This window comes from Taudactylus pleione, unplaced genomic scaffold (genome assembly GCF_031769625.1).
Source record: "Taudactylus pleione unplaced genomic scaffold, aTauple2 ptg000015l, whole genome shotgun sequence".
In the NCBI taxonomy this organism is placed as follows: Eukaryota; Metazoa; Chordata; class Amphibia; order Anura; family Myobatrachidae; genus Taudactylus; species Taudactylus pleione.
The window spans coordinates 8,675,220-8,690,060 of record NW_028284417.1 but is presented as its reverse complement, the minus strand read 5'-3'; the positions used below and the strand labels follow the sequence as shown (position 1 = coordinate 8,690,060).

At 43.9% G+C, this 14,841-nt stretch overlaps 1 protein-coding gene across 4 annotated transcripts in view; it reads right to left on the bottom strand.

The window, feature by feature from the left end:
- MYO6 (myosin VI) overlaps nucleotides 1–14,175 on the bottom strand; it is a 305,891-nt gene extending 291,716 nt beyond the window's left edge. For 2 of the 4 annotated variants that reach the window (XM_088471590.1, XM_088471596.1), the window contains exon 1: nucleotides 13,985–14,175. The gene's annotated coding sequence lies outside the window, so the exon portion shown is untranslated. The remainder of the gene's footprint in view (nucleotides 1–13,984) is intronic. The other 2 variants (XM_088471603.1, XM_088471612.1) reach the window with 1 other exon arrangement.
- Between the last annotated feature and the right edge of the window lie 666 nt (nucleotides 14,176–14,841).

Below are 14,841 nucleotides of genomic sequence, written 5' to 3'. Positions count from 1 at the left end.
GAATACGGCGAATAGCGGGGGCACGCACGATAAGTTTCCGCGGCTAAAACACACGAAGTCGGCGAAAAGTGCGGTATGCAAAAAAGTATTGAATTGGATACGGCCCTTACTGGGCTTTACAAAAAAGCAATAAAAGAACTTGAAGGGGGGAGGTTTATATTTTCTTTACATTCGTTTTCTCTGAATACATCAAGTGGAGTTTGAGTTTGTTAACAAATTAGACAACCAGTACAGATGTGTTAAATATTTTATTTAACCAACAGGCCCCATTGCTAAGACATTTACCCCTGTCAAGAGCGTAGACCAGAGGGTGTGATGGTAAACAAAATACATGAGAATGTTTTATTCAGTAAGGGATACTGTCATGTTTTCGTTTTGAAATGTGAATGATGTATATGCCAACCTGATACAAACTTCCTAACAATAGACAGGTCAGGTGAAGGCTTAAGTTGCATGTGATAAGTTGTTCCTCAATGTTTTGTTTATAGATATTTCAGGAAGAGCATGAGACAAAAAAAAATAGCCAAATGTCCTCATTTACAATTGTCGTAGCATCTGCTCTGCTCCTAGGAATGGACTGGATGAAGTGTGGATGAGTAGATGAACTAAGGTGTCAGTAAATTTAGTAGCAATCTATAAAAAGGAAAGGAATCAGAGGTATAACAGTAATTCACTATTTAATTTGATATTTCTTCATCATTTGTACTGTATAACATATTTCTGCACCATTACTTTCTATTTGTAATATGTTCCTTGTCTTTCTATTAAAACCTGAGTTACTTGCTGTAACCAGCATGTCAAAAAAACAAGATATGAAAAATATTAGAAGAAACAAATTTGATGTACAGAAGGAACCACATTTAACTTTAACTTGTGTTGCGACTTGCGAATGCCTCTGAGTGGATTCTGTATACTCATGCATAGTGACGCTCGTATTCTGAAGCATGGCCACCCTTTAGCCATCCTACAGGTACAAATGGTTTCTAATTTGGCCCTAATGCTATTACAGGTACCACTGAGAAAAGGACAAGAGGATATATGCCAGTTCATTATTAAATTCCAACATGTTATCACTATCTAGGGTGGCAATAGTTATCTTATCTACAAGGATCCATTGTAACAATCCAAGGAAACCTTGAAATAAAAACACATCCTGAAATCACAGCCTTCAGTGAATCTTTTGTGACTCAGAAAACGTCCATGGGCTCTATTCATGAAGTTTTGAGTTATGGAATTGTTACTTTTCAATATATATCGCATCATTTTAATGTGATATATAGCTTGGCTAAGTAGCAATCCATGCATCCTTTTATGCGATGTGATTCCGGTATCCAGGGCTCCAACGATGCAGTCTTCTCCTGCAGCCCTCTACATTTGGTAAGGCTCTCCCCTTCTGCCGGGTCATCTCACATCAGTGCTCCGGCTGGTGTGGGGCAGTGCGAAGGGGCAGCGAGCAGTTAACAGTAGAGATGAGCGGTTGGGTTTTATCTAATCTAGTCAAGCAATGGTATATGCATATGTCTGGACACCTTTCTAATGGCAGCGGGAGTAGGGCAGAGCGAGGGGGCACTGGGGGTCAACGGGCAGTAAGAAGGAGGTGACCCGGCATATGCATATGTCCAGTCACCTTACTAATATATAAAGCGGCGGCAGAGGTAGGAGCAATGTGAGGAGGCACATGGGCAGTCAGCAGTCAACAGGAGCCCTGCAACCCGACATATGCGTACAGTCAGGTGCATAAATATTGGAACATTGACAGAATTTTCATATTTTGGCCTCCACAATGGCTTTGAAATGAAACAAACAAGATGTGCTTTAACTGCAGACTTTCAGATTTAATTTGAGGGTAATTACATCCAAATCAGGTGAACGGTGTAGGAATTACAATGGTTTCTATATGTGCCTCCCACTTTTTAAGGGGCCAAAAGTAATGGGACAAACTAAACAATCCTAAATCTAACTTTCACTTTTTAATACTTTGTTGCAAATCCTTTACAGGCAATTACAGCCTGAAGTCTGGAACGCATAGACATCACCAGACGCTGGGTTTCATCCCTGGTGATGCTCTGCCAGGCCTCTACTGCAAATGTCTTCAGTTCCTGCTTGCTCTTGGGGCATTTTCCCTTCAGTTTTGTCTTCATCAAGTGAAATGCATGCTCAATCGGAATCAGGTCAGGGGATTGACTTGGATATTGCATAACATTCCACTTTTTAGCCTTAAAAAACTCTTTGGTTACTTTTGCAGTATGCTTCGGGTCATTGTCCATCTGCACTGTGAAGTGCCGTCCAATGAGTTCTGAAGCATTTGACTAAATATGAGCATATAATATTGCCCGAAACACTTCAGAATTCATTCTGCTGCTTTTGTCAGCAGTCACATCATCAATAAATACAAGGGAACCAGTTCCATTGGCAGCCATACATGTCAACGCCATGACCCATGACACTACCACCACCATGCTTCACTGATGAGGTGGTATGTTTTGGATCATGAGCAGTTCCTTTCCTTCTCCATACTCTTCTCTTCCTATCACTCTGGTACAAGTTGATCTTTGTCTCATCTGTCCATAGGATGTTGTTCCAGAACTGTAATGGCTTTTTTAGATGTTGTTTGGCAAACTCTAATCTGGTCTTCCTGTTTTAGAGGCTCACCAATGGTTTGCATCTTGTGGTGAACGCTCTATATTCACTCCTGTGAAGTCTTCTCTTGATTGTTGACTTTGACACATATACACCTACCTCCTGGAGAGTGTTCTTGATTTGGTCAATTGTTGTGAAGGGGTTTTTCTTCACCAGGGAAATTATTCTTCTGTCATCCACCACAGTTGTTTTCCGTGGTCTTCTGGGTCTTTTCGTGTTGCTGAGCTCCCTGGTGTGTTCTTTCTTTTTAAGAATGTTCCAAACAGTTGATTTGGCCACACCTAATGTTTTTGCTATCTCTCTGATGGGTTTGTTTTGATTTTTCAGCCTAATGATGGCTTGCTTCACTTATACTGACAGCTCTTTGGATCTCATATTGAGAGTCGACAGCAACTGATTCCAAATGCAAATGTCACACCTAGAATCAACTCCAGACCTTTTACCTGCTTAATTGATAATTTAATGAGATAACGAGGGAATAATCCACACCTGTCCATGAAATAGCTTTTGAGTTGATAGTCCCATTACTTTTGGCCCCTTAAAAAGTGGGAGGCACATATAGAAACTGTTGTAATTCCTACACCGTTCACCTGATTTGGATGTAATTACCCTCAAATTAAATCTGAAAGTCTGCAGTTAAAGCACATCTTGTTTGTCTCATTTCAAATCCATTGTGGTGGTGAATAAAGGCCAAAATATGAAAATTCTGTCAATGTCCCAATATTTATTAACCTGACTGTATGTTGGGTTACCTTACTAATATATAGCAGCAGCGGGTGCTGTGGGGCAGAGCAAGGGGGCACAGGGACAGTGGACAGTCAGGACTCAGAGGAGGTGACCCAGTATATGAATATGTATATGCCCTGGTCTCCTCCGATTGGTTCCTGTTTGTGAAGGGGGTAGAGAGAACAAGGAGAAGGCAGGAAGACAGCTGTTCTTCTACCCTAACAAGCCTCCATACGCCATCATGAGATGGCAAATGGATTTTGCGAAGCAAAACGGAATCGCTCTCCCCTTACTACTGTATATGGATGCGATAGCTGCACTAATCAGGGGAACCGCTGGAGAAATCTGAGATTTCTCCAAGGTCACCCATTCTATGGGGTGAGGCAGTAAAAACCCCTGCTATCAATGATAAATGGATTTTCACTGCTACATGCATAGACTCATTTCACATCTACAAAAAATAAGGTGTAAAAACATCAACAATAAAGTCTGACAACTGTAGTTTTGTTTTCCAAAACAATTGGCAAAACTCTGGACATAGAATCATATTTGTCTGCATGCTTATTATCGTGTATAGATGCAGTCATGTTTTCCTGCTCTAACTCTGTAATTAAATGCACTCTCAAGATAAAATAAAGTTGTGGAAAGATAACAACAACAACTAGTATTTTTAAAACAACATGCATTGCGGTCTGTTGTGGGATCCAATTGGTCTTACTGTTTGCATTAAGAAAAAAAAAACTTGTTTTCTCTGGTTTTTTTAAGGAAGATAGTGAATATATTTTTAAGTCATCGTTAATAAATACTACCTTCAACAGACAAAATTTTCTAATCACCAACATTTTGCTTGAACTTTGCTCATCTTGTCACCACCCTACTTTACATAAATGTGACCATGAATAAATGTCTAATGCAGTGACCTTTGTGAGCCACATAATATTAGTAACATATAAGTAATGTTTGACACAGGTTTCATACATTATAACACCATAAAATCTGAAAAGCTATACAAACCAACATGTATAAAGCAGGGATGTGCAGTCAGGGTAGGCAGGGGAGGCACAGCCTCCCCTGTCAGACTGCAGACTATTTTTACTATAAAATTATTACAACAATACAAAGAAGATATTTATAAAACTTCTAGGCAAAAAGCACACAAAATTATAGCACTCCCTGGAAATACAGGGAGAGATGAGAGATGAGGCAATAAGAGCTCATCCTCACCTCTGATACTCAGACACTGCCTGGGGCTGGGCCACGTAACAGCCAATAAAACAGAGAAAAAGAGCTAATGGAGGCATGCCTCATTGTGAGGGGGCATGCCTTGAGCTCTGATGGAAACCTCTCACGATCAGGCAACAGGAAAGGAAATACAGTATATGCAGACAAAGGAAACACACAAAGTAGAAAAAGGTGAGGAGGGTCTGCTGCTAGGGGGAGATCTGTGTGAGGAGCATCTGTGCTACGGGGAATCTGTGTGGGGGGGCATCTGTACAAGTGGGGTAGGTTCATATATGTGCGTGTAAATCTTGCTCGGATACTAGCCAGGGCCTCCCCATCCATTGACTTCACTGCACGTCCCTGGTATAAAGTACTGCCAATCTAGGGAGGTTGATCTCAAAATCCACACTGAAGTACTCAGGGTACTGTGTAGTTCCACAGCAGTTGGAGGGCTGCATTTGGAATATCCCAGAGGAAAACATTCACAAGTACTCATCTTAAGACCTGCATTTTCCTCTATTACAGCATTTAGCGACAATTATATACCACATATCAATTGTGAGACTGAAGATCTTGTGTAAAATGGGTGAAATGCTGTATAGTTTTTTCAGGAATAGAAGAAAGAAATTCAGATTCAAATCAGAAGAACAGTCAGCATAATAGAGAAACATCAATGGAAAGGGAAAATATATTAAACAAAGCCTACTGATTGCAATCTGTAGGAACGCATTTGAGAAAGATCAATGGTTAAAAGGTATGGTAGCCCTGCTGAGGAAGACTAGGGCCCTCATTCAGACTCGCTCGCTGCCGGAGGCAGCTCACAGGTCCGATGGGCTTTTTTTTTTTTTTCCGGTCCGGCCTACTGGCCGCTCGCTAAGCTGTGGGTGGTCACCCACAGCTTTTGCGAGCGGCCAGGTGATGGTCACGATTATCGCGACCATCGGGCTTGCGATAAGACCCTCGTGGTAGGGTCTCATCTGCCGCAAGCCCCAGTGAGCTTCCTGCTCAAATACAGCAGGAAGCTCACTACTGACATCACAAGTGATGTCAGTAGGGCCACCCACAAACAGCAGCATTCCTTCAGGAACGCCTCCGTTTGTCCAGCCACCCCCCCTCCCCACCTACAAAACGGGGCGAGCTGTCGATCAACATCGACAGCCGCCCCGTTTGTAGCGAGCCCCGAAGCGAGTGAATTTCTCACTCACTGCGGGGCTCGCGCACGCACAGTGCGGCTGCCCGGCCATCGACCCGCTTGCGAGCGTGTTTGAATCAGGCCCTAGGTGTATAGCTGCAAATTACAACTAGTAGTGAGGAAGCTCAAGGACAACTACGCAAACCAGATGAGGAAGAGAGATGCTGAAAATGTAGTAAAAATTATACAAGTTGTGTTGAAACCGCCATCTGCTCATGGATGTTGAGAGGAAGACTGAAGATTAGATGAACAATGATAATGCCTTCCACATGAGCAATATTGTTCAAAAGACTAAGGGCCTGATTCAGACCCACTCGCGAGCGGCTGTACGCTCGCAAGTGGGTCGATGGTCTGCACTGAGCATGCGCACGACGGAGGGAGCTCCGTCGTGCGCATGCGCCAGACACGACGAGCGAAGGACTTTCCTTCGCTCGTTGTGTCCGATCAAAGGGGGCGTGCTGTCAATGTTGATTGACAGCACGCCCCCTTTGGTGGGCGTGCCGGGGGCGTGCCTCCCTGACGGGGGCGTGCCCACGGGAACGCCTCCCGTCAGAAGCCGGCCCACTGACATCACTAGTGATGTCAGTGGGAGTGATTTTGGCTCTGATAGAGCCAAAATCACTCCGGAGCTTGCGGTTGAAAACCTCAACCGCAGGCTCCGGCTCGCAATTTCGATGGTCGCGATGGTCACGACCATCGCGGCCATCAAAAAGCACGCTCGTATAGCCTGTGGGTGGTGACCCACAGCTATACGAGCGTCCAGGAGGACGCTCCATGAAAAAGGAGCCCGGCCCTCATGCAGAGCGTGCACTCTGCTCAGAGCGTACGGCTCTGAATGAGGGCCTAAAATCGGTTTGGTTCTAGAAATATGTACAACTTTGCAGTTAGAATTTAAAAACACCAACATATGGGACTATGAGACATCACACAGACAGGGGTTACCTTAAACAGAATGCATTTCCATACAGTGAAGATAAACGTTTCTTTGCAGTCCTCAGTCATTACAAGCCAACATAGTTACTCCTTGACTGCTAAGCATGCCTCTGTGGTGTACAAGCAGGCAGATCAAGTCCATGAAGAAAAACAATCAAGCCAGGCCTGTGCTTCTTCAAACGTAGTGTTAAAAAAAATACCACAAAATAATGTTTTAATGAATATCTAGTTGGCCTGGATAAGTAGTGCAGTTCTTAAGCAGTATTTATAGTTAGATAGTGTTCCCGTAAGGCACTTCTAGAGGGGTGCCGAATCCTGCCTGATTTTAAAGTGTCAAAATGTGCCCTGTCCTTATAGCGGCACCCCGCTAAAACAGCCTGCCCTGTGCCATCCCCACCCACGGGCCACAGTGTTTTGCAAATGGGAAAAGTTGCAGTTTCTGATTGACGCAGGGTGAATAGGTGCAGTGTTCTCCCCAGGCTTTTTCAGGCGGTCTGCCCCGTTAAAAAAAAAAAAAAAAAAGAATCCCCCGCTGCCCAGCAGCCCTCATGCGGCATGCCCACCACCAATGCGCACACTCACCAACAAAGTACACGTCCCCTCCTGTCTGGCACCCTCACGAACATGTCCTTATTGCCGGCGGACACTATATGGATGCCAGACGGGCCCCGATAGAAAGATAATGCGACTGTGACATCAGCACAGCTCGGCTGTGCCACAGTGCAGGGAGGCATCAGGCTGGAGGTCAGAGATCCCTTTCCCAGAATAAGAGGAAGGACATACTGTCCGGGCGGGAACAGTCGCATGAGCACATTAAAGAGAGAGGTACTTCTGCATCCACTCTCTGTTCTGTAAATCTTCTGGAAGCTGTCAAAAAAGTAAAAAAAAATCTGTGGAGCCAGCAATTGAGGGACAGTATCTGGGAGTTCGTAACAAAAATTCTGTGGAGCCAGCATTTGGGGGACAGTATCTGGGAGCTGTTAAATAATATATATTAGCATCCACAAAGCAATTGGGCAATATTTGGGCACTTAAACTGCATTTGTGTATTGCGAAGGCCCCCCATCCGCCTACTTCTTTATGCCACCCGGCTGGAAATTTTTTCTGGGGAGAACACTTCACAGCATCTATTCATAGTGAGAGAAGAGCTTGGGGAAGCCCAATACCTCCATAAGTGCTGGGCACACCCCCAAAAGTGACAAATTGGGGATGTGTCATGGGGACACGCCCCCTCCCTGGACAAACAGACCCCCATTTTGGGAAGCACTGCACTGGCCCCCGGTCTTGCATGGACACTAGCACATGTTATGCAGCGCTTTAACAGAGAATGTATGGCCATTCACATTAGTCCCTGCCCCACTGGAGCTTACAATCTAAATTTCTGTCACATATTACAATGAAATTAACCCTAGTGTGTGTGGATAAGTAAATAACCCCCCCCTCCCCAGTCTGTTTTTTCCAGAGCATTGGAGGAAATCCATGCACCACGGGGACAACAAACAAACCACGTATGGATAGGGCACTGGAAATATACTGGATTTTACATCTGAATGGTCATTACACATGTAGGGAAGTCAAATAAATTATGTAGTTATAAGTTTGCCATGTCACTATAACCTTGAATTCAGACAATTGCCTATCAAACGTATTTTACTTGACTGCAAAAACTACATATACTTTATCTTAATTGTGTGTTTTATATTCCTTGTATTAGTGTATTCAGGAAAATATTCCCATAAATTTCTCTGCAGGAAATGTGGGGGGAAAAAATCACAGGACAACAAAACAGAGCATTCCAGAGATCCTAGGGATGAGCAAGTAACAGGAAACCTGGAAATGTGCAGAAAGACCAACAGTACATTGCTACGCTAAATGAAATGTACATATGTTGTGCAACATAATCAGTTTATATTATATATCACATTGCAGACTAGTCTGAAACTAGACACATTAAGCACAACAAATGGGTCACAATAACATCAGTATAGGCGAGCTAAATATTCTGCTAATTAAGAAAGTAATATTTACAATAAACACAACCATAAATAGGAATGGGTACAGGATGCCGATGCTCGGGATCCCGGTGGTCAGAATCCAGACACCGGCATCCCGACAGGGTTAGGATACTGACACCTGTTGGTAGGTATCCTAACCCTTCTCTTACCCCTACCCTAACCCTCCCTCCCCGCTGCCTAAACCTAACACTCCCCCTAGTGCCTAAACCTAACCTCCCCCGCACCCTAAACCTAACCCTCCCCCTAGTGCCCAGCCCTTAACCCTAACCCTCGGGATGCCGGCACCAGGATTCTAAACGCCGGTATCCCACTTGATGGGATATTGACCGCATTCCCATAAATATGAAAAAAACTATCCGCACAGGGGATGCAGTTAATATCCCGACGATCAGGATGCCGACTGCCGGAATCCCGATCACCGAGAGAACACCGGCGCCAGAATCCCAACATGCTTGGAGACGCCGGCGTCGGAATCCCGGCATCCCAATCGTAAGGACACCGGGGCAAGGTAAGTATTAGCTGCGGGGGGGATAGGTTTAGGCGCCCCGGGGGTACTTGGGGTTAGGCTGCAGGAGGGGGGAAGTTAGGATCCAGACAGGGGGGGTTAGGATCAGGCACCACCAGGGGGAGGTTAGGGTTAGGCACTAAGGGGGGAGGATTATGGTTAAACACTAAGGGGGAAGGGTTAGGGTTAGGCACTAAGGGGGGGAGGGTTAGGGTTAGGCACTAAGGGGGGGAGGGTTAGGCACTAAGCAGGGAGGGTTAGGCACTAAGGGGGGAGAGTTAAAACATAAAAGTTGACCTGCTTTTTACCATCCCAAATGCAGTTTGTTTATTAGTCAGTGTATTTTATTACAACCATCCGCCAATGTATTACACCCTTCTTCTAGCAAATCTTTCCTCAAATAATAATATTTGACACAGCACATGGTTAGCGTCACCATCTTTGTCTTAAAAGTAAACCAACCACTTATGCTGGGCATACACTACCAGATAAAATGTCTGTCAGACCGACAGACATTTTATCTGGCCGGCTGCCAGCCGCAGAAGTCGCCGGCATACACTTTGAGAGAAATCTCACAGTGTATAGCCCAACATCCGCGCTCTGCCCCCGGGGGCGGAGACATTTCCCTGTTCCTTCCGAAGGAACACAGGAAATGTCTGTCTGTCGGCTGCGCTGGGCATACATTGCCCAATGCGGCCGACAGTTTAACGGGAAATATCGCATCGGACGGGCAAGCTGGACAATCCAGCATGCCCGACCGAGCAATATTAAACCCTCGGTCGCCCTCCCACACGCTACAATTATCGAGGCGATCCGCCGATATCGGGCGGATCGTCCCGATAATTGTAGCGTGTATGGCCAGCATTAATTGTAATTGATTTTTCAGAAAATAAATACACAAACTTTAACTGCATTAGAGGTCTTTATAAATAATTGTTGACACTGCGCTTGGCGAAATCAATTTATGGTCAATGTGATAGGCCAGAGGTTCCCAGACTCTGGCCCTCATCAAGAGGCGATCGCTAGATACAAGCGGTAGCTCTGAATGAGGGCGGCGCTTGTGGTGTGAAGTGCGGCCTCCTGGTCGCTAGCTAAGCTGTGGGTTACCACCCACAGCTCTAGCGAGCGACCAGTTTGATGGTCGCGATGGTCAGGATGTCAGTGGCGCCGCCCTCAAACGGCAAGCATTCCGTCGTGAACGCAGCCTTTTGGCCGGCCACCCCCATGCCCACCTCCCAAACGGGGCGAGCTGTCAATCACCATCGACAGCTCGCCCCCTTTGGTGCGAGACCCGTAGCGACAGAGCACCCGTCACTAGCCGGGTCTCGCGCATGCGCACGTCGGAGCCGGCTCCAATGTGCGCATGCCCAGTGGGCAAACATAAACCCAGTTGCGACCGGGTCTGACTAAGGCCCTCTGTCCTCAAGGAACCCTAACAGTTTTAAGGATATAAGTGCTTCACCACAGGTGACTTAATTAGTACCTCAGTCAATTTTATTTAACCACCTGTGCTCAACTATGGATATCTCAAAAACCTGAACTGTTGGGGAGTCTTGAGGAACACATTTGGGAACCTCTCTGATAGGCTAAACCAGTGGTGGTGGCTGCCAAATAAAATCTGTGGAAAAGAAGAGCAACTCTGTCCACCATCACATACTTACCCTAAGGATGACAGGTAAGTACAATTTACTTCATTTAATCATTTTTTTTTTTCAATAAGAAACTTTGGGCCTAGGGGTGCCGTGAAATATATGCTGGTACTTTAGTGCGCTTTGATTCAAGAAAGTTTGGAAACCACTGTCCTAAGCATGAACAGTAAGATCATAATTTCAAGAGATGTACATGACATACATGGAGTAAATTATACTGTTGGGAGTCCAACAACACAGCCATACTACCAATGGACTGGAAAGCGATTTACTTAAACGTAAGGAAAATCAGTGAGAATCGGTAAGGAGATGTAACAAGCCGTGGAAAGAGATAAAGTACCAATCAATCAGTTTCTAACTGTCATTTTATAGGCAGTGTTTGAAAAATGACAGTTAGGAGCTGATTGGTTGGTACTTTATCTCTCTCCACGGCTTGATACATCTACTCCTCAATCCACTGTTACCACACTTCTTCTGAGACGATCGTTCAGCACTGATAATTACTCACCTTAGTAGATAAACTTAAGGTGTGCACAAACAGGATAGTCTACAGTTTCTATTTTTAAAGTAATTTTGATTCTTGCATAACCATACACCCTAAAGTGTAGAGGAGTCATTGCAGGGTTTGGTTATAAATCAGTCTGCACATGAAATACAAAACATTTCAACCTACATGTGTACTTTTCACCTTGGCAAAAGTATAGAGACACCAAGGCCCAAACCAGTTTTCATCTGGCAAAAAAAAAAAAATGCATAATATCTGAGGCTGGCCAGAGAGCAATTCAGATTTGTAATAATAGTCCAAACAAAATTGGTCACATTGCGCAAAAACGACAATGTTAGTGATGAAATTAAGGCAGTGGTTCCCAAACTTTGTTGAATCACGGCGCCCTGGAGTATCAGCATTTCTTTCACGGCACCCCTGGGCCTAAAAATCTTTTTATTTGGTGCTGGTCCACCAACCTGAGGCACCCCTGGAAGTGTCCTGAGGCACCCAGATTGGGAACCACTGAATTAAGGGCATACATACACACACCTATACATTTGTATCCACTTCATGTAATGCACTGAAACATATGCAGTTATTGAACTCTTGCAAATGCACTTTGAATAAGTTTTATGTCCTAAACAGTCAAAATTGTTCACTGAAACATCCATTATCAAAACTAACAAGTATCAGGTCTCATATTTACGGTTTGTAAAATGCACAACGAATGCATGTTTGGTAATACCAAGATATCATCAGATAAAAATAAAAAGCCCATGAAGTGTTAGCCCAATGTACAGAGCCAGAACCACAAAACAATAGACCTTTTTATTTAACATGTTTAATTTATTTCCATGGTACCAGAAACCAATAAGTATAGGTCATTTGTATGCTCAAAATTGTATAATTGATCATTCTAACTGTTTATATAAAGTAACATTCTCATATCATTTTACAGCAACTCATCGACCCATGCACAATAATGCCAGCCATACACAGTGCGATAATGAAACGTCACGATGTGTTGTACGATTTCCCTTGAAATTCTCCATACGATGTGTTCAAATGGTGTACGATTGATCGTTACGATCATACGGTACGGATGCTAATGTGTATCACATTGTACACAATAGATAGCAATGGTTATTGTTTTTCCATAAGATCTACTATCCAGCTATAAGACGGTGGGGACGCGCATTGGCATCGTAAACATACAAATTCAACACATGATGTGCACAATTGATCATTACGATTGATCGAAATCGTCCACATCGTGTATGGGCCGCTTAACTTTGAGCGAAGTTATAAGTAATAAAAAAATAAAAAGAAATTAGAATATTGTATCGAAGACAAAGCCAAATCTCTTGTATATTTACTAAAGTGCGGGTTTATAAAAGTGGAGGTGTTGCCCTTACCAACCAAACAGATTCTACTTATTTACCTAGCACCTTCTAAAAGATAATAGCTAGAATCTGGTTGGTTGCTATGGACAATAACTCCACTTCAATAAACCCGCACTTTAGTAAATATACTCCTAATGTCTCAGCAAGGAGAGAGGTTCTTGTGTGTATTTTTTCAAATCCAAATTTGTATCAATTATTTGACATCACCACAATTTTTTTTATTCTAAACATTTAGTAGAGATCAAACTGTTTTCTGAGCACACATTTGCCAAGTGTACGTGGGGGTGAGGGGCACAATAATCCTCAATGGAATCCAAAAGCTTACATTGTACTTTACTTGACACTCACGTAGTGGAAAACACAAACAAATGTATTTTACCTGTAATAATGATCTAACAAATTAACAGGGACAAAAAAATTACAGAGGCTTAGGCAGGTGGCCAGTAAAACATTAAATAATCTATTTTCTATAGGAAAACTCTTTACATCAACAATGTGGTGACAAATTAGCTACTGGTGGGAATTTTTCTTGGCGAAGGCTGTTTCTGTGGTCTGTTAATTAATGTCGGGCTGTGGAATAAATGACATCAACTGTCACCATTGTACTTTAAAAGAAGTTTAGGATTCCTGTCAGTCAATGATTTATATAACCAATCTTCTATTAAAAAATAAATATTGCAAAAACTAAAATAGGTGGCATATATCAATGTTCTGTACTATTAGTAAGGAGGGGGTTTTATTATACCGGATTCTTCAATTGGTATAAACTAACACATACATTTTACATCCCAACAGTAGCATACAGATATCACTACTCAGACAAAGTTATAATGGGAAGAATATTAATAGTGGGGGATATTAAGAAAAGTTACATCATCATTCCATAACCCATAGAGAAAAGGGATCCAGGAAGAGAGGTTCATCCATGATCATAAAGGGGGTGGAGAATGGGACTCACTCTGAGTGGGGACTAGGGAGGGGGACTGACAGAGTGATGTGGTCACTGCAGAAAATAAACATTAAACTCCTAAACTACATGAAAGTGTGTCAGTACAAGTGCCTGCTGAGGAGACCGGCAGGTAAGGCTGTGTCTCTGTAGCAGCTACATATGACAGCCCTACAGTAGTAGCAGAGGGTGAGAAGGCTACAGGGAGCAGAGGTAGAGCAAAGATCACTCACTAGATTATGCCCGTGCACAGGAGCACTCACTCACCCTACACTCTTCCTGCAGCACCGCCAGAGCCGGGAACACACGGACACAGGGAGGCAGGGACCTCGCTTTACTCTCTGACCCCCAGAGCACTGCACAGCCCAGCAGCAGCTCCAGCTCACCCTCACCGCCCAGCAGCCTCAGTACCGGAGCCCAGCAGCTACCGCTGACGTCAGCAGCAGCCGGGCCCAGCCCTCCTCCATGGCCGGGAGAGAAGGAGGAGCACCTGGACAGGGAATGACAGCAGCACCCTGACCTCACCCTGTGGCATCAGTCACACCTTGGCTGCATAGATACTCCCATATTCAGTACAAGGCTGTCATTAGATTCCATTATGTAACAAGTGGCTCTGCATATGGATTTATCAGGCTGCATTTACTAGTAACACAATTATGTGTACAGGCCTGACTGTGTCACCAAATTGTACTCTCACTGTTACGCTCATCTACAGTTTGGAGAACGTTTCAGATATTTATTCTGCAGGAATTTATATTAAAAATATACTTACTAGATGTGACCATAAAAAAGATCTATACTTTTCTTGCATGGTAGAAGTGAACTCTTGACTGAGAAAATCACAAAAAACAAATTGGTAAACTAATAAATAATGAAGACTCTAGTGGTGGATGACTGCAATTTGCACCTATGACAGGCAATCACACTGCAAGTAAATAGTCTCTGCCAGAGAATACGGTAATCTTGCATGACACATTCGCAGTGCGACTTAGACGCATGGGCAGTTTACCGATAATTCCTCAACTGATTCGGCTACTCGATGGTTTGCGTGCAAGTCCGATGGAGGGTGCACTGCACATGTGCTGCGATGTCACTGTGACCCCGATCGCAGTGCCCTTGGTGTT